The sequence below is a fragment of the Pleurodeles waltl genome, chromosome 7 (assembly GCF_031143425.1).
Source record: "Pleurodeles waltl isolate 20211129_DDA chromosome 7, aPleWal1.hap1.20221129, whole genome shotgun sequence".
In the NCBI taxonomy this organism is placed as follows: Eukaryota; Metazoa; Chordata; class Amphibia; order Caudata; family Salamandridae; genus Pleurodeles; species Pleurodeles waltl.
The window spans coordinates 1,313,280,701-1,313,299,879 of record NC_090446.1 but is presented as its reverse complement, the minus strand read 5'-3'; the positions used below and the strand labels follow the sequence as shown (position 1 = coordinate 1,313,299,879).

Genomic DNA, 19,179 nt, shown 5'->3' with positions numbered 1-19,179 from the left:
GGAAATACTATGGAGCAGTATACTACCCCTGTGGCTCCCCCGCTGTGGCCGGTGGGGTTGGAGGTGAGTGGAGATGGAGCTGGTGAGCCTTTGTGTGTGGAGCTACTTGCGGCCATTCAGGGCTCCCAGGTGGCGCTGGAGGGCAAAATGGAGACAATAGCGGTGGAGGTCAATTTGCTTTGAGCAGATCTTCGGAAGGTGTCGGACAAGGTAAGGTGGTGGAGGGTTCCATTGCGGAGCTGCAGTCTGAGGTGGGGACATTGCGATCACAGGTGGCGCAGGCTACATCTACGGTGGGCTGGCTGGAGGCAAGGCTGGAGGACGTGGAGGGAAGGTCTCAGCGGAACAATATCAGGTTGCTGGGCTTCCCAGAGCGAGCTGAGGGGTCGGCTGTGGAATCCTTTGTTTAGAGCTGGATTAAAGACTGTTGCAGCCGGTGGGGCTATCCAGAGTGTTTGTGGTGGAGCATGCACATCGGGCCCATGTGGCGCGGCGGCGGCCTGGTGCTCCTCCAGGGCTATTATCGCACGCTTGCTCAATTATAAGGACCAGGACTGTATCCTGCACACAGCACGGGAGTCGGATGGGGCGATTTACGAGAACTGCAAGATCTCAATATATCCTGACTACACCAATAAGGTGCAGAACTCTCATAAGGGCTTTATGGAAGTTAAGGCGAAGTTCAGAGCCATGACCATCATATACATGCTCCTGTACTCTGCCCGTCTGAAGGTGTTGTCGGGGGGCAAATCACACTTTTTTGAGCGACCCGAGGAAGTGTGGCGCTGGCTGAAGGTGTGGGACAGAGTGGCCCCTGGCAGACCGGAGGGATCTGGAGGCACCCCGATGGGCATCGGGTTCTGGAAGCCCGGATTAGCGATCACATGGTTCGGGGTGGCTGGTGGAAACTTGCCACAGGGTGGATATACAGTGAGATGGAACAATGGCGGTGGGGCCTGTGTACTCGGATGGGGGCACAGTCTCAGAGCGGAACTTGGAGGCGGGTGGAGATGCCGAAATTACCTGACTGTTATTCTTGCTGTCTGCTGTTGGTTGGCGGCCCTGGCGAGCTGATGTGGGACTGGGATGGGATTTGCCCCTTGGGCTGCTCTTGGTGCCTTAGTCCTCAGGTCTGGGTGGTGCTGGTTATATCTTGATTTGATGCCGGGGGGGGGGGGGTCACTCCACAGTTGTGGTAGGCCATTTGTTGTGGTAGGGTGGGGTTTAGGCTGCTGTCCTGCCAGCAATCATGGACTGGACTTGCAGTATGGTATAATTTGGTTGTTTTACTGTATTTCCGGGGTGAGTTGGCGGAGGGTATGCTCATGTTTACAGTTTATCCAACAGTGCGGGTGGTAAAGCAGGGTATGTAGGTTGTCCTTTTCTATGTTGTCTTGGGGAGGGTACAGTATGGTGTGTGGTATCCTGTGGGTGGGGGGCTTCCATTCTTACTGATATGGGTTGTCCTATTAATATGCTGACTTGGAATGTTCGAGGCCTGAAAAGTTACACAAAACGCTATAGGGTGCACTTGTTCCTTTGTAGGTACAAGGTTCATATAGCTCTTCAGGAGATTCATATTACGGATGAGAAAGTGCATAAATTGGCTAAGAAGTGGCGGGGTCAGAAGTTTTCATCCTCCCTTTCTTCCTATGCACAGGGGTATCTGTGTGGGTGGCTCCTGGGGTTCCCTTTACCCATGTGTACAGTGAGGTGGATGTTAAGGGTCGTTATGTTATGGTGGAGGGAATATTGGATGGCCTACCCATTGTGATCCTCAATATTTATGCTCCTAACACGGATGATTCTGTCTTTTATTCTAGGATACCTGAGATCTTAGGGGACAGCCTGGATAAGTCCTTGGTCTAGGCAGAGTACTATAATTGTGTGATAAATGGAAGGCTGTATCGTTACCCGCCAAAGCCCTAATGGTACAATCTCTCAGTGATGTGATGGTGCACTTGGGTCTCTGGGATGGTTGGAGGGAAAGACACCCTGAGGTAAGAAATACACTTGTCATTCAAGAACACATGATACTTATTCTCGACTGGACAGGTTTCTGTTGGGGGGCATTGATGGTTCGCAGGTACAGGATGTTACTCATCTGGGTCAGTTTTTATCAGATCACGTGCCGGTTCGCTTTCAGTTGCGGTGGGGTGAGAATCTTCCCTGTGCGGCTCGAGGTTGGCGTATGCCCACAGATTTGTTGTCTGATCAGGGATGTCGAGAACGAATAGGCGCTGCCATACAACAGTATTTGGACATAAATTGGAACACAACTGCGTCTCGTGAATGTATAAGCATGGTGGGAGGGGTTCGCAGACAGTTGGAGCAGGACCTTATGGCATTGGAGGGGGCACTGGAGGAGGTGCAGCGGCAGCCACCTGAGTCGAGCACAACCAGGTGGGAGGAGCTCAGGTTGTATAAGGAGATGAATGCATGTTGGGACACACTAAGTAGAACAACTGTCAAAGGATATGGGCAGCGGTTGCACTGTGAAAGTGATAAGTCAGGCAAACTCTTAGCGTGGATTCTGAAACGGGAGGCAGAGGCCCCACCGATTCTGAGCAGAAGGAATACTGAGGGTGTGCTTCTCACGGGGCATAGGGACATTCTCGGGGAATTGGCGTCCCACTTTCAAAGCGTGTCTGGGGCTGGCGTGGTACCCTTGGGAGGGGGCGTGGACCAGTTTATGCAGCAGTTGCGATTGCCGAGGTTGGACCCTGAGAGCAGGGATGCGCTTGAACTTCCGATCACAGTAGAGGAGGTGGGAGAGGCTGTGACGGCTATGGTGAAATCTAAATCTCTCTTGGTAGTGATGGATTCCCTGTGGAGTTGTACCAGGATTTTTCCTCTACACTCGGGGAGAGATTGTTGGAGGTGTTTGAGAAAGCGAGGGGGTGTGGTAAGTTGCCAGACACCATGCGTCAAGGTATAGTGTTGTTTGTTGCTTAAGCCGGGGGGGGATGCTGCAGGTCCATCCTCGTATCGGCCGCTTACCATGTTGAACAGTGATATCAAGGTACTTTGTAAAATGTTGGCTACTCGACTCAGGAGAGTGATGTGGGGTCTGGTACATGAAGACCAATGTGGGTTCATACCGGGTCACTGTACAATCCCTTAACCTACGTCGATTTGCAAATGTCATGCATGAAACTCGGGTATCCGAGTCGGAAATGGCATTGGTGTCTCTTGATTTGGAGAAAACGTTCAACACCATTGAGTGGGAATATTTATTGAAAGTGCTGTGGGGAATGGGTTTTGGATCAGGCTTTCTTGCTTGGGTTTGACTATTGTATACTGCCCCATCAGCACGTGTGCGTGTTGGGGGAGAGATGTCTGCTATTTGGAAGATCGGTAGGGGTACTCGACAGGGGTGCCCGCTTTCGCCACTCCTATCTGCCCTGGCTGTGGAGCCCCTGGCGATTTGGCTTTGAGAGGAGTTGGCGCAGTGGGGGATCTCGGTGGGTCGGGCCGTTCATGTGATTTCTATGTATGCAGATGACGCTTTGGTATATGTGCGGGATCCTCGTGTGTCGGTGCTAGAGCTGTTGCAGAGAATGAAGGTATTCGAGGCTGTATCTGGTCTTAAGATAAATATGAAAAAAATCACTTCTGTTCCCTCTGGGATCTCTGGTTGGAATTCCTTTGGCTGGGCTCCCTGATCTGGGGTTTGCGCTGGGAGGTTGAGTGCTTTCGGTACCTGGGTATCTAGGTCACCAATTCTGTGGATATGTACAATGAACACAATATTGAGCGGGTGGTGGCCAGATTGGAGCACTCAGTGGCTTTCTGGAACAAGTTGCCCCTTTCTGTTATGGGTCGGGCAACTTTTGCAAAGATGGTGTTTTACTCTGGTGCCTCATTTGGTACAGACCTCATTGTATCCACTACCTGCTCGGCTCTTTCGACGCTTGGATAGCCTGTTGATCTCCCTAGTATGGGCTGGCAGGCGAAGTAGGGTGGTGCTGTCCGTTCTGCCGAATGACCTAGAGGGGGGACTGGCAATCCTTAACATGAGATATTATTACTTTGCAGCGCAGCTACAGTGTGCAGCAAAATGGATGTCAGAGGAGGATAATTGGGAAAAGAGGTTGTATACTGGCATGTGTGATGGGCGGGCTCTGGCGCATGTTCTCATGTCTGGGGGCAGATCTGACCCGCTGCACCTTATCTGGTGAGAACCACTGCCGGGATCTGGGAGCAGGAGGTTAATCAGGTGCTTAGACGGGCTCCTTATGACAGGGAATTAAGGATATGGGACCTGTCTCAGTTTCGGGATACAGTAAGGACATTGTCAATGGAGGCCTGGCGATCGGGTGGTTGTGAGGTGGTTGGTGATCTGTACCATAATGGTGAATTTATTTAATTCCCTGATGCCCAGGAGCTCTTTGAGTTGGGCTCTGGCCAGTTTCTGCAATATGCTAAACTTGAAAGTGTAACCCGTGAAATCTGGGATGGATTCCCGATAGCCCCCAGGGCTTCTTCGGTACTGAACGGCCTTCTTAACTGGGGTTAAGATACACATTTGATTGCTCGGTTTTATAAGGCTCTACGGGAGGATCGAACGGGGGTGCTTAGCGTGGGACGTAAAGCATGGGAAATTGACTTGGGGATGCCTTTTGAGGATGATGGGATGCGGCCTTGTCTTTGGTTTGAACAGTCTCCTGTAATCACAGGCTTAAACTTTTGCATTTTAACTTTATCCACAGAACGTACATCACTCCCAGCAAGTTAAACAAGATAGACCCGGGTCGTGGGGCTTATTGTCCTAGATGTGGTGAGCTTAATGCTTCATTTCTGCATATGGCCTGGTCCTGTAGTGTTGTTTGTGCATTCTGGCAGGAATTCATAGAAGCGATATCCGAGGCTACGGAGATGGAGTTGGAGGTTACTCTGTTGTCTTGTCTTTTGGGGGGGGGTGCAGGTCGAGGGGGAGAGGGGTGGTCTATAAGTTGGTGCAGTTAGCGTCAGTACTGGCTAAGCGTAGAGTAGCGATTGGCTGGATGATTGTGCGGAACCCGGTGACTCCTGATTGGTTGCGGGATTAGCTGGAGTGGGGGGCGGCGGAGGAACAACATATGCGTATGACACGCAGGGATGACGGGGCCCTCACTGATGTGGCTGCTTGGGGCGTTCTACTGGAAAAGTTCACTGCAGCGGGGGACTCTTGATGACCAATATGCGGATTTAGTTACCTTGCTTGGTTATGCTTTGAAACGTGTGGTCTCATTGGGATGTAGGACGGTTTTTTTTTGTGATTCAGGGTGGGATCAGGGGGTGTGTCTCTGTCTTCCCTGTGAGTACAGTGCTGTGTTCGCTCTTCGGACATTATTTTATGTGGGTCAAATTCTGCTCTGTTATACCTGCACTGTGTTCAGTCATTACACAAGTTTGTAATGTTTTCATTGAAAAAATAAAAACTGATTTAAAAAATATAAATATATATATATATATATATATATATAATATAGTTTTGATTTTTTAAAATTTTGATTGTAATTTTTTTGTTTTGATTTTTTATCATTTTTAATTGTTATTTAATTCTGCGTTTTGCCTTGATCCATTCTGTTCCTCAATCCATCCACCCACCAAAGGCGCACAGCTGCACTGCAGCATTTATTTTGTTAGGTGTAATTCCATTTCCACCAGGTCACCCTGGCTGTAGATCACGGCAGACAAATCAACAGCATAATTCATTTTGTTAGTGATTATTCCATTTCACCTGGACCGCCTTGCTGCCATAGATTATTTTGTTTAAAAGATTATTCCATTTCCCCATGCATCTCTCTCTGACTACCCCAGGCATCTCCTAAAAAGATAAAGAAAAGAGCTAGATCTGCCTTTTGTGCTGTCTGATTTGAAATGTAATTTTTTTTATGGTGTGTTTTCCTTTTTCAATGTTTGAGTAAATACTAGAGCCCATATTTATGGAAAGTTTGCGCTGCCTTAACGTCATTTGTTTTTTTTATGCTAAAATGGCACTAACTTAACTCAATATTTTGACGGTAGACCCGTCTAGCATCAAAATATCTGAGTTACCCATGTTTATTATCCTTTCCTTGTGAAAAGGGCAGGGCCTTGTGGGGTGAACTAGATGAGGGTAGTGCACTGTTCACTCCCCTCAGTGTGCTTGTGTGTTTGGCCGGTTGTTTCGGGCCGGCCAAACACACTTGCATTTGTGTGCTCTCTCCAGCCCGGAACTGTGTTGCCAGGCTTGAGAGAGAGCAGGCACAGGCTCCCAGTCTGCCTAGGAGCACTCTGGCTGGGTGCTCACAGCCAATCCTGATACTGCTCTGAGCAGCGTTAGGTCTGGGGGCCTGTGCCAGCAGCGAAGACAGAAAGAGGAGTGGCAGTGTGGCGCAGATCAGGTAAGTTTTAGATTTATTAAATGTACCCCCTCACCTCCCCCGCATGCCACACCTGCCGGGTTTGCCCCTTGTGAGTGCAGCGAGCCGCGACTGCTGTTCCCTTCCAAAAAATGACGCTAGCCCTCCAGCGACATATTTACCTCCTGACACTAAAATGATGCACACTAAGGAGGCATACCTAAAAAATTATGCTAAGGCATCCTAGCATAAAAATTTGATGCCTGGTCAGACCAGGCATTAGAGAGGCCTCACACCATCACTTAAGGAAAACACACAGAAGGACCTTTAGCAACCTCCAGGACAACATGGAAGTGCCACTGCTCCAGCTTGGCACATGCTGCAGACATCAGCGACAGCAACAGGTCCCTCCACCACTGCAGCAACCCCAAAAACTACCACAGCAGCCACAAAGGCAGTGCAGATGGAGGGAGAGGATCTTACGACAGCTTACACTTGCATTTCTTCTTCCCCTTCTCCTGGGACTTTGATGGACCCTCCCAGCTGGTACTTGGGGGGATTGGGGTCTTCCTGGGTTCTCTCCTGCCCTGAAATCTCCATTTTGTTTCAATTTGTATGTTTTCTTGCTTGTGTATTGGTTTTTGATGCTAATGCGGTAAAAGATTACGCTAACCTATTTTGCATGATAAATGCCGCAAAACGGTCTAGCTCCACTTTTGCTGCATTAGCGTAATTTTCCCTTAAGGCATGTTGCAATGGTTAGCATAATTTATTATGACGCTAACCATTCCTTAGTGCCATCGTGCGTCATTTTTTAAATATGGCACACGGATGGCACTAGGGAACTATGTTAGCTTGCGTTAAAAATTATGACGCACAACTGCGCAAGCGCACCTGTGCGTCATTTTTCATAAATATGGGCCTAGGTATATTACATAAGTAACCAACCGCACTAAGATTGCATTTCTCTGTGCTATTTTCAACCTGCTGTAATGATGCCACGTTTCACTAACTACATGTTTCTTTGCTTGGTGGTTTTTAGGTGTACGAGAGAAGAAACCCCACATCACCCGCAGTACTGCCAAAGAGAAGGCCTTACAGTTACATCGGTCCACAGGCACAAAACTCATTCGCTTGTGTATCTTACTGCCAACCTAGAGCTAGTTAAGATGGCCTCAAAGAACGTTTCTCCCAAGAAAGTGGCCAGTGAGAAGAAGCAGCTTTCTGCCAGTGGTGTGCCATCTGCAACCTTTTTCAGAAGATGTTTGACTGCGACAACCTCCTCCAGGGAAGATACTGGGAGCACTGCCACATCAATAGCACCACACCAACCCAAGCTCAGGACTATGTCTGTCAGTGAGGCAGCCACTGCAATCATGGCGAAGCCGATGAGCAGTAATGTTGAATTTGATTTGTCCTTTTCGCAAAGTAGTACCCAATTGTTTCAGGAAACAGAGCAAAGTGGACAGCAGCCACAGAAAGATCTTCCTGAAGTTGGAGCACAAGAGGAGGTTGAGCTTTCTATTGAGCAAAAACATCCTTTTTCTTGCTGGTGATCTGGGACCCCTTAATTCTAAAAGAGGAAGGGTGCTACTCCACTATCTTCTCCAAGCACCACTTCTGATGACGATGATAAGGACATGGAGCGGACCCTGGCAGAGTCTTCCTGAGACTGGGACTTTTTTACGATTAGCAAATGGGAAGAGAACATTGCTATATGTTCCATTTGCCACGCAAATGTTAGTCGAGGTAAGCCTGGTTCACATTATGGTACTGGAGGCTAAACGACCCATATGAAAAAACATCATGCAATCCGGTGGGAGCAGTACCTTAAACAAATGGCTCAACGTGATCACAGTGGTGAAGGTGAGGAAAGCCTGGAAACATCAGCTACACCTCGTCAAATTATGGTGAAAGGTGAGAAAAAGAGTGTGTCATCATCCTTACGCAAACCTTAGCTGTCCCCATCAGTGCACCAGAATCACCCGCCTCAGGGACCTCACAAAGGCACAGGAAGACTCTGAGTCAGATGGAGACACCACAGCATATGGTGACTACACCAACATGACGCATATTAATTCTACCACCAGCTACATCTGAAAGGTCGCCTGCATCAGTGGCCCCACAAAAGAAGAAAATCCAGGCTACAATTATGCTCATGTTTAGGCAGGAGGGATCCTATGACCGCAATCGCCCAATGGCACATTTGTACAATAGCAAGCTGACAAAAATGTTGACACAGGACTTCTTCCTTTTTTCTGTTGTAAAAAGTAGTGGGATTCTTAGAGTTTGTTGCAGGCCTCTCCCAGAAATTGAAGGTTCCAAGCCGGACCTATTTTGCCAGTGTTGCTGTTCCAGTGCTGCATCACGATGTGCTAGAATTGGTTGGACAAGTGTTGCAGCAAAGTGTTGTCCACACTATCCACCTGGTAATAGACATGTGGACCAGTTGTCAGATGACTGATTACATGTGCATCACTGCACACTTGATCTTCTTCCTGGGGGTAAAGCAAAAGCTATCTACAGGTCTTGGCCCTTAAAAAAGTTTTAGGAGCGTTCAGCGGCATGCAACAGTAGCCATGTCCACCATAGAGAAGTCACACACAGCTGCAAACATTTTGGAGGAATTTAATAGCAAGGTGTCTGAATGACTATAGCACATAGGTCTTAAAGTTGGATTTCTTACCACAGACAATGGCAGTAAGATAGGCAAAGGCAGATGGTGGCTATTTCAAGGTCATGTGTTTGGCGCACTGCCTCAACCTGGTTGTGCAAGACTTTCTTAAAAAAAGAAGACATTGGGCCTGATTCTAACTTTGGAGGACGGTGTTAAACCGTCCCAAAAGTGGCGGATATACCACCTACCGTATTACGAGTCCATTATATCCTATGGAACTCGTAATACGGTAGGTGGTATATCCGCCACTTTTGGGACGGTTTAACACCGTCCTCCAAAGTTAGAATCAGGCCCATAGTTAGCAACATACTGCCCACCTGCAGACATATCTGCACTTATTTCAGCCATTCTTTTACAGTTGCGGATTATTCAGCGTTCAAGCCCTGATACGGGTGGTGCCAACACGTTGGAATTCAACCTATTATATGTTGCAATGTCTGTTTGAGCAGTACAAACAGATCAATGGATATGTCATTCAAAGAGGAGCTGATGCAGTTGGGAAAGCTAGGACCATGAATGCAGACAAATGAGGCCTCGTGAAATGCCTTATACGGATGCTGCTCCCTTTTGAGGTTTTAACACAGGAAGTAGCAAGGGAAACAGAACAACGGACTAAGATATTCTATTAATGCATCTGCTACAGGAGCAGCTAAAGAAGGTGTCTGAAAGGTTTGCATTCAGGGGTGTGAACGAAAACCCAGAAGTGCATGCCTTGGTTACTTTCCTAGGCTATCACTTGACTTGTAATACAAGGCTGCAAAATGACATCATCCCTTTCAAAAAGTACATATGTGCCAGCCTACTTGATCGACACTACAAAATAATTCTTCCTGCTATCATTCCTTTTTCTGAAGGGGATTTTTCACAATACAAGAGGTGTATTGTTGAGCAAGCAGGAGCACTGGAAGAAGATTGGCTGGAACTTAGAGTCCCCCTCTGCAGTTCTAGGGTGCCGCCTTCAAATTCCAAATTGGCAGTCCTGTCTCACATCCGCCAACCCCACCAACAAGAAAATGGGTGACAACAGACACAGAAGAATCAAACCCAACCTCTGCAATGGCTTGGTTTCAAGTGGCAGGTCTTAAGTCCAGTGCAGAGGTGGTCGAGCAGGTGACCATTCAGAGGATGTTCTAGGAGTATCTGGATGACTTGAAAGAGGTGTATGTGGATCAAAACCCATTGGTGTATTGGTATGGGAAGATGTACCAATGACCAGAGCTCAGCAGGCTGCCAGTAAAGTTTCTGGCTTGCCCTATAGCCAGTCTGTCTGCTGAATGTGTGTTCAGTGCAGCTGGTGTAGTTGTTATAGTGAGAAGGACCAGTCTCTCTCCTCAAAACGTGCAGAGATTGACCATGATCAAAATTAATCAGCATTTATACCACCTGATTACACCATTCCTGAAACACCACAGGAGGATGAAGAGGATGATTGGTCAGAATCAAGCATGTTAGCTGACCACCTTCTGCATTAACCACCATAGCTTGAAGACAAATTATACTTCCCAGATTGAGTATGCCAGCGCCACCACAGAACTTTTTTTATTATTTCTTGTTCAGCTTCTTTTTCTCTTTCGTTGTTTGCAAAAACCTAAAAAATATGCTAGTATGACATTATGTTTGTTTAGGCTATATGCTGCCCTACCATTGATTTTATAGTCACATACAGGCCAGGATTGGAGTTGGACCTGTGTGCAGTGCAGAAACCCCCACAGACCCTTTAGGACATTGGAGATGCTGCCTGCCTCCCTCACATGCCATTACCTATCCTATTTTTACATCACCTGGCAGGGCTACCCTAGAAGATCACTCATTAAAAGACTACAAGTGCCAATGTCTAATTCCAAAGTGTGGATACCATCAAAGAGGAGGTATTTTGTTTAACCACCATGCTTCGATTGGAAGAGGTAACTAAATAACTATTGCACCAATGAGTGGTGATAGATTGATTGATTGTGAATTTGTGAATGATGACTGCTGTATGTGGTGGCTGACAGTGAGGGAGGGCGTTTGAAAAAATTGTAAACTTGTTTCTGTTGATTTGCAATATTTGGGACTAATGGGAGAATTATTTCCTGAAAGTGGATGGCCTTTCAAAAGTAGTGAAATTTACTTCCAGGGTCTACTCCTTTTTTCTGTTTCCTCGTAACAAACTAGTCACGTTAGTTACCAAATACAAATTTACACACTAAAAAATATTCCAGTTCTGTTTCTCTTTGTTCTTCAACAGTAGTGCACTTCACAAGTCTACATTGCTCGGTTTGGGACTGGGACACAGTTACTATGGTGGAGGAAGATGGAAGGACTCAGGGTGGCACTGCCTCAACAGCTAGAACGGAGAATGTTTTTGACTTCAAAGAGAACCAATGATGATGGCGAAGACTGAGGCATAGTACTCACTCAGCTCTGTGAACTGGAGAGAGATGCCTTGATTTGGAAATGCTGCTGAGTATGTGGTTGCTGCATTGCTAGCTCAAAGGTGAAACTCCTCTGATGTTCGTGCTGTGCCTCTGAGTCTTCTTGGTACACTCCTGACTTCTCATGAAGCTGTCCTTGCTTTTTGTCCTTTTCCTTTACTATATAATACAGCTACTGTTTTTTTTCAATACACAAGCCATCTCCTAGTCCTCTCCTGCATGAACAGAGCTTGGAAAGCTCAAGACTCCAGCATACCTACTGGACAGGTTCAGACAGACACCAGAGTGACGGACATTCAAAGAAGAATGGAGATGGATCAACCAATTTGGCAATACAGTATCATTTTCCTTTCAGCAATCATCATTTTAGAACTGGGTGGGTTACGTTCAATCTTCCATATTTAAAAACTAGGAGACATAACAGTTAGGATACATTATCTGGGGTCTCTCTGGGGCAGAAGGACGGTTTCCAATAAATGTACTGAACTGTGTCATACTTTCTTACTTATCCCTGTGTTTCCTTCCACAACAGATGGATGATGGTGTGCTGCTCAGTACCCCAAAGAATATTGTTGTGGTTTCTTTTGTGTAGTGTTTGTCTTTGTCACACCTTTCCCCAAACCCTGTTTCCCATCCATTCTTTGAGACCCTAACCCTTTTCCCCTGTGCTGTGTGATTTATTGAGTTGAGACCTAATTTTATACTATAAATGAATCACACACTTGCTGGGGTGGATATGGTGAAAGCAACACCAACTCACTGCATGACCTTCTACCTTCTATTACCTGAGCAATATTCCACACCGGCCCCATCAACATCTTCATTCATGCCTTGTGTGCGTGTTCCACAAATGCTTAACCTGGTCTAAACATTCTTGATTCTGAACCCACTTCTGACTCCATGATCTCCTTTCCTAAGTTTAGTTTTATACTGTAGCTCCTCACCATTGCTCAGAAGAAATAAATATTGCTATATTTTATTATCGTATCAGGTCTTCTTTGCTGTGTGTCAATACTATCATTGTGGTAGTCTGGTCTCAGGCTTCCTACAGTTATGATATATAATGATGACCTGCTAACTCTCTATTTTCTTTCAATCGAGTTGACAATGATGGATAACCCTTTGATTAATCCTGTAGTTGGAATTTACATAGGTGGGAATGGCACCTTCTGTCAAGGTCTGTCTTCCCTGTTAGCATGCTAGCCTGCTGCTACTACTACTGTTACCTAACTACCACCCCCTTAATGCCATCTTTGGAAAATCATGCAGTAAGAAGACTCCCTTGCTTCATCTGTTCAGGTAGGAGAAGAACTGTGGATTGAAGTGAACTTGTTCAGTTAGTATTTAACTCCTACTGAAGAAGATGTTGTTTGTGTGTACTGGGTTTTTGTAGGCAAAATAGGCAAGGGCAATCATCCCTTAGTGGTCAGTAATAGTTGCAGAGGGCAATAGAGCAAGGGTCTAAGTAAAAGACATACACTTTAGCAGATTAAAAATAACAGGCTACACTAAATGACAACACTGCAAACTTAGGCCCATATTTATACTTTTTTTGTGCTGCATTTGTGTCATTTTTTTACGTAAAATCGGAGCAAACTTGCAAAATAAAATTTTAAAATACCAAATAAAGATTTGAAACGTAAATTAAGAAAAAAAAAAAAATTCCCTTTATTATTTACAAATATAAAACCTTCCCTCTCCACCCACAACAGTCCAACGCCTCTCCCAGAACAAATATAAACCCGTCCCCAAAAAGTCCAAAGTAAAGTCCAGCCCAAATCCCTCTCCACCCACAACAAGTCCCTTCCACCAAAATTAAAAAAGGGCATAAAAAGGGTACTGTCTACATAGATCCGGACCTGGTCGATGCTCTGCTCTGTGCTGGGGAGCGGGCTCTCCGTCTGGTCCATCTGCTGCAAGATGTGTCAAAGTAATGCCCTGGTGGAGTGGGAGGGTGCAGCAGCAGGTGCAGTCAGGGACCCTGACTGTTGGCGGCAGCACCAGTGATGTACTGGCCGGGGGGCTGGCATGCTGTTCTGCTGGGTTCTGGGTCCGAGGCAGCTGTTTTGGCCTCTTCTCCTCCAGGATCACCAGGCACTGGTATTTGGCCTGAATGTTCCCCAGCCTCTGATGCCACAGACAGGCCTCTACCTCCTGCCTAGTTGGTGGTGGTCGTCGGGCAGGATTAGCTATATCAAGAAAAAGAAGAATAACAGAAGGCAAATTGTAAACAATGCTGTGAATGAACACTTCTTCAAATGATAGATGGTGGGTGCCACATTAGCAAATTATTACTTAGCTAGGGGAGTTGGGGAAAAAGGGAGACAGCATAAACAAGTAAACAAGGCAAAATTAAAGTAGTATAAAAGTGGGGAGAGGTAAAAGTTAAGGATATAATATTATTAAATAATAGGACTCTGCGATGTGCAGAGCCATCAACATTGGCACTGGTGGCCGGGGCCTCCCTAGCTTCTGCTGCACCCACCAGTGAAGTGCCCTTCTACTTGCCCTTGGCTGCTGGTGTAAGATTACAAAGAAGATAAAATACATTAGTGGTACCGTTAATCTCCAAAAAATTATTAACAGGCAAATGCAATACCATTGTACTTAACTCAGATCGCCTATGGTACTATTCTAGTATGATCAACTGTTGTTGAGTTGGCTATACTCCTATAGTCCCTATCCCAAATTTCCTTAAGAAAATTTACATTTAGAACTAATGTATTGCAATGAATGATCTCTCATTCTATTTTCATTTCTCAAGCCCCTTGATGGACCAACTCAGTCTCCTTTTTTTTTTTTTGCAATGCATGCATATTCACATCACTGTGATATTGCTTGGGACTGTATGAACTATATAAAGTCACAAAGAAAGCTAACTCACTGACATCACGAATTCACTATGGAGACAGGAGGACAGAGGAGCCTGTGTTGCAATGGCTTCTTAAATAATCAGCCAAAGAGAGTTTCTGCCTATGCGTATAATGATGTAGTGCTGAGCACCTGTCTGGCTCTAACTGGATCACATAATAAATAATAATCTTAATGGAAACTAAACGTAACTTTCCTCTGAGTGGAAGCCACAAGCTATTCAGAAAAAAAAGCAGTATGGAACACAAACTTAATAAAAATATAATACTCACCAAGCCCCGGAATCTCCATGCCCAGCAGGTCCTGCTTGCGGTCCATGATTGCCACCCAGTGGTGTGCCAGCTCCTGGGTGATGCGCTGGACCTGGGTGGTGGCCCTGACCAACCGGCACACCCTAGCCCAGTGCTGCTGATGCTCCCACAAGGGGTAACTGCTTCCAGGGCTGCCTCCTGCTGCAAGCATGGAGGGGAGGTGGCGCTGCACCTAACAAAACAGTCTTCTCTTTGCTGAAGATCGTACAAGGCTGCACCCCTTGAATGGCTGCCCTGCCCACAAGGCAGGTGGCCGATGTCACCCGCTGCTGTGTCATGGTGCTTGGTGCTTGGTGGGTAGGGTAGGATACAAGAAACAGGAGGAAAAGGAAGTACATAAGGGGAAAATAACAAAAATACAAAAATCCCTAAAAAAAACACCATAAAAATAATGAGATTCAAAAAGAAACACTAATACAATAAATAAAATATAGGGGTAGATCGAGTATGGGGTGGAGGATTACAAAGATTGAGGGCAGATTGAAGTAGAAGTCCCAGCACCATAAACAGAGTGAAAAACAAGATGGCCAGACCTATGCAAACCTCATGGTGCCTTTGGTGCACGATTTTGAATGCGGGTATGAATTGGCGTCAAACACAGTGCGAACGGGCGCAACTAAGAACACCGCCTGCTAGCGGAATTCCGCGTAGCACAGCAGAGTTTTTTTTGCCACTTCGGAGAGTTCTACGTAGTGTGACTCCACCCACTCTGCCCAGGCCTAAGAAAAACTGGCCAGAAACCTTAAGGCAGCCATGAAGAACGGAGAAGGGTCTGATATCCAGGAGTAGTTGGATCCAATGGAGGAGCAGGTGGCATCCCTCATTCCGACAGAGCTGGTGGCTGGAGTGGAACATCAGGACAGTGCTGAATTAGAGGACCAGCAAGAACTACAGGGTGAATGAAAACCAGGGACCATATAGTAGCAAAGTGCCATGCAGCATCACACAGCAAGATACTTTGCTGCCCTGTGTAAAGGCGAAAGAGTAGGAATGCCCCACATGTTAACTCATCAGTCACATAACTGTCCTTTCCATGGGCAGTAGCAATTTCTCCAGCCCTGTCCAGCCCAGTCAAGTTTCCCCGGTCCATGCATGATGTGCTGCCCCAGTAAATCCTGGGACTTGTAGGGTAATTTATTCAATTATAAAACAGGACTACAAGTCTCAGGATACAAAGTAGAAAACCTGGACTGGAGCAGCACATCATGGATGGACCTAGGGAATTTGGTAGATATGCCAGTGCCAATGCATGCCCCCTTGCACCATTATCCAATTGTTCTTGTGTAGGGGTTAGGCAGCCATGAGTGTACTGTAATGTAACTTCTGTTAATGTGGCTTTGTAGAGGGTTAATGTATCACCTGAGAGGGTATTCTGGTGCTGAGTAGGTGCCTACTCTGCAAATAGGATCACTTGAAGAGCCACTTGAAGGTGCACTAGTACAAATCCATATTTGATGCATCTGACCTAATGTGCTGGGGGAGGTTGTTCCAGGTGTAGCCTACCATGTAAGAGAATACCCCACCTCCTGCCTTGCTCATCTATATATGGGAGGTGCGGATAAGCGCAAGTTATGCAGAGTGGAGGTTCATGATTGGTTGGTGGAAGTATAGATGGTAGGTGAGCTAGGTGGGTCCCTGACAGTGCCTTGTAGGTGTGTGTGTGAGAGTATCTTTTAACTGGCAGTGTGTCTGAATGGGGACCAAGTCTCTTTGTCTGAGGTGAAGTGTACAATGATTGTCACAGGGTCAGTTAATAGGCTGGCAGTGGTGATAGATAGTTTTGCTGTCTGTGTAGCAGATATGCAGAGATGCTGGGTTTGCCAATTTAAAATCAGAGTATATTAACAAGCTCCATTTTCTTGATAGACACACAGTGAGATCTTTACAAAGTGCACACTCACTCACTGTAAATGGAATGTGTGAGTCATGTGGGGTCAAAACGCTGTTACAATGATCCACATAAATGTTGCAAATGTTGGTGTGGTACAATCTACATGTGATGGGGGCCTGGATGAAGGTCTGATAGGTGTCAGGAGGGAGCCATATGAGGAAATGTCTGACCATGCAAAATATGTGAAAGAAGGTGGAGGTGAAGGCGGCAATTTGATGTCTCATAGTGTGTTTGATGTCCAGGATGATGGACAGGTTTTTGGGATGGTTGGAAGGTGGAAGGGTTTTGGGCCTACTTTTGTGGGCATCCAGGATGAGTTCTTTTTACAGAATATCGTCACTTCTATCTTGTCAGTATGAGATGCTTATCTCACATTGATTTAGACATGTTGGTCAGTGGCATTTTGCATCAACTCTTGGTGGTGTTGGTGTTTCTTGGGAGATAGTGAATGATCTGGGTGTCATCAGTATAAGAGAATGTGAAGTCCTGGGTCTGAATGATGCTTGGTAGAGGAGTCATATGTAAATTTAAGAGTGGGGCTGAGTGAAGAGACTTGCAGGACTCTGCAGATGAGCTTTTTGGGTTCTAAAGCAATGGAGTGAGCTTCAGCTGTTGCATACTCCCAATTATGAAGGAGGCTATCCACTTCAGAGATGGTCCTTACTGTCGTGTATTGTAGAGTCTGGATGTGACTTTGTGTGTGCTAGGAAACTACATGTTTCCCCTGAAAACATTAAATTATGGCATATACATGCCCTTCCACTTTCATGCAGTGGAAGGTGGCTTGCTGTGTAGCATTGTGTGCATGGTAATGAAATATGACCATGCACACATAGGGTACAATGATTGACCGATAGCATGCAAGACAGTACAGCAAGTCAGATTTGTGTGTTGTTCTGTATGAAAGGTAGAGTCCAGGAATGTGTGAAGTAAAACAATATATGGTGTATTACATCTCTTGGCTAGCGCTGGTGCACAAACTGCTAGCTACAGCAAATGTAAGTATCCTTGCTACATGTTGCAATGGCCCCTGTAGTGGTGCTAGGTAGACAATGTTGCATCAGTGCAGGCAGAGAGCAAAAATGCACCATAACATGTTCAATGTGGCCCATTCCTGTGCTCACTCTTTCAGGCAGGTAATGGCAGCAAGCTGCTTAGCTGTGTTGGGTTCTGTGAGAATTACACAAATAGACCCCCTAATAAATACTGAGGTTGTGTGATCAATGTGCATGTATTGCCATGTGAAAAGCAACAACAATACAACATGAACATAGTCGCATGTAGAAAGATATGTTCCACACATACCTGTGTACTTGAAAGTGAAGAAAAATATTGTCCGGATGTAAAAGAAATCATTCATGACATATGCAATCATAAAACCTTAGTAATGTGTTTCTATTTCTTTTCAGAAGAAGATCAGCTCATCTGTGATGTGCAACCTGTCGAGGACACTATGCTTCCCCCATAGATGAAGACACCTTCCAATGGAACCTAGACACTTTTGAGGCTTCTCCTCCAGTACTGGCAAGGGAAGACAATGTTGTTGAGGCTGCAGATGAAACAACAAAGACTGGACATGGACCATCAGTCTTTCGCATAACAGCTGAGGACCCCCAAGTTACATTTAAGTGGCGAGGTATAGGAGTCCAGCAGTGAATGGCTGATGAACTATGGTTGGGGATGGACACCATAGCGGGCACTCCTGAAGGAGCCCATAGGTGTCTTAAAGAGAGGTTGACAAGGGCAATCACAGACACCTACACTTGGCTTCGTGGGGTTGATGAGTCACTAGCTGACCGCTGGTGTCATGATGCAGAAGGAAAAATAACACCAGCCTTCTACATCTGACACCAGTGTTGTTGTCAGGCAGCTGGGAGCCATCAATACATCTATCTAGTCCCTGGAGACCAAGATCTACTTCTTTGTAGAATCAAATGGTGCCCTCAGTAGCAACGTCGCTGCTTTGTTCAAGAAGCAGCAAACATGCTGCCTTACAGCAATAACAAATATTGTTGGGAACATGGGATTTATATCTGCTGCCTCTGTTTGTGTTCCTGAGGCTCATAACACCACTCAGCTGACTCCCATTCAATCACCACAACTTCCAGGGAAGCAGAACACTCATCAAAGGAGGAGGATGTACAGTTCCCCACTTTCCCAAAAATAACTTCCCGATAAACATTTGTGAATAGCCCCTGGCCAGTTTTTCTGTCTGATCTGTGTGGGACATCATGCCAACTTCTCTGGAACTCAGTACAGTACTCTTTGTTTGTGCAGCAGTTTATCCTGTCCACTCGTGCTCCTGAATAATATGCTACATTTGTAATGGCAATTGGTTCCTACACACCTATCTAAAAAAAATACATGTAAATGTGAAGTCACATGTGTATCCGAATGTATTTCGATGCACAGTACATTATAATTTGGCATATGTGCTGAATGAAAAAAAAAAACTACTCACGTGTTGTAATGTGAGAATATGAACCTCTGTGATAAACCAAAAAAAAAAAACATTATGAGATTTGTATGGTTGTTTGCAAAATCTATATATATAATGTAAACACAGACGCTTTTTTTTCAGCAGAAGACGAGTGAGCTAAAGTTAATTGCACATGCTGTCTCTGTATGTGCACTATTTCATCCATTTCAGTGGCATGATGAGCAAAGTGTAGTTTGCCAATTTAAA

The 19,179-nt window shown here is 45.8% G+C and overlaps 1 long non-coding RNA gene across 1 annotated transcript in view; it reads left to right on the top strand.

The window, feature by feature from the left end:
• Positions 1–18,973, top strand: part of LOC138246233 (uncharacterized) — a 46,417-nt gene extending 27,444 nt beyond the window's left edge. Inside the window, exon 3 of the long non-coding RNA XR_011194254.1 lies at positions 17,903–18,973. This is a non-coding gene — a long non-coding RNA (uncharacterized lncRNA). The remainder of the gene's footprint in view (positions 1–17,902) is intronic.
• The last annotated feature ends 206 nt before the right edge of the window (positions 18,974–19,179 follow it).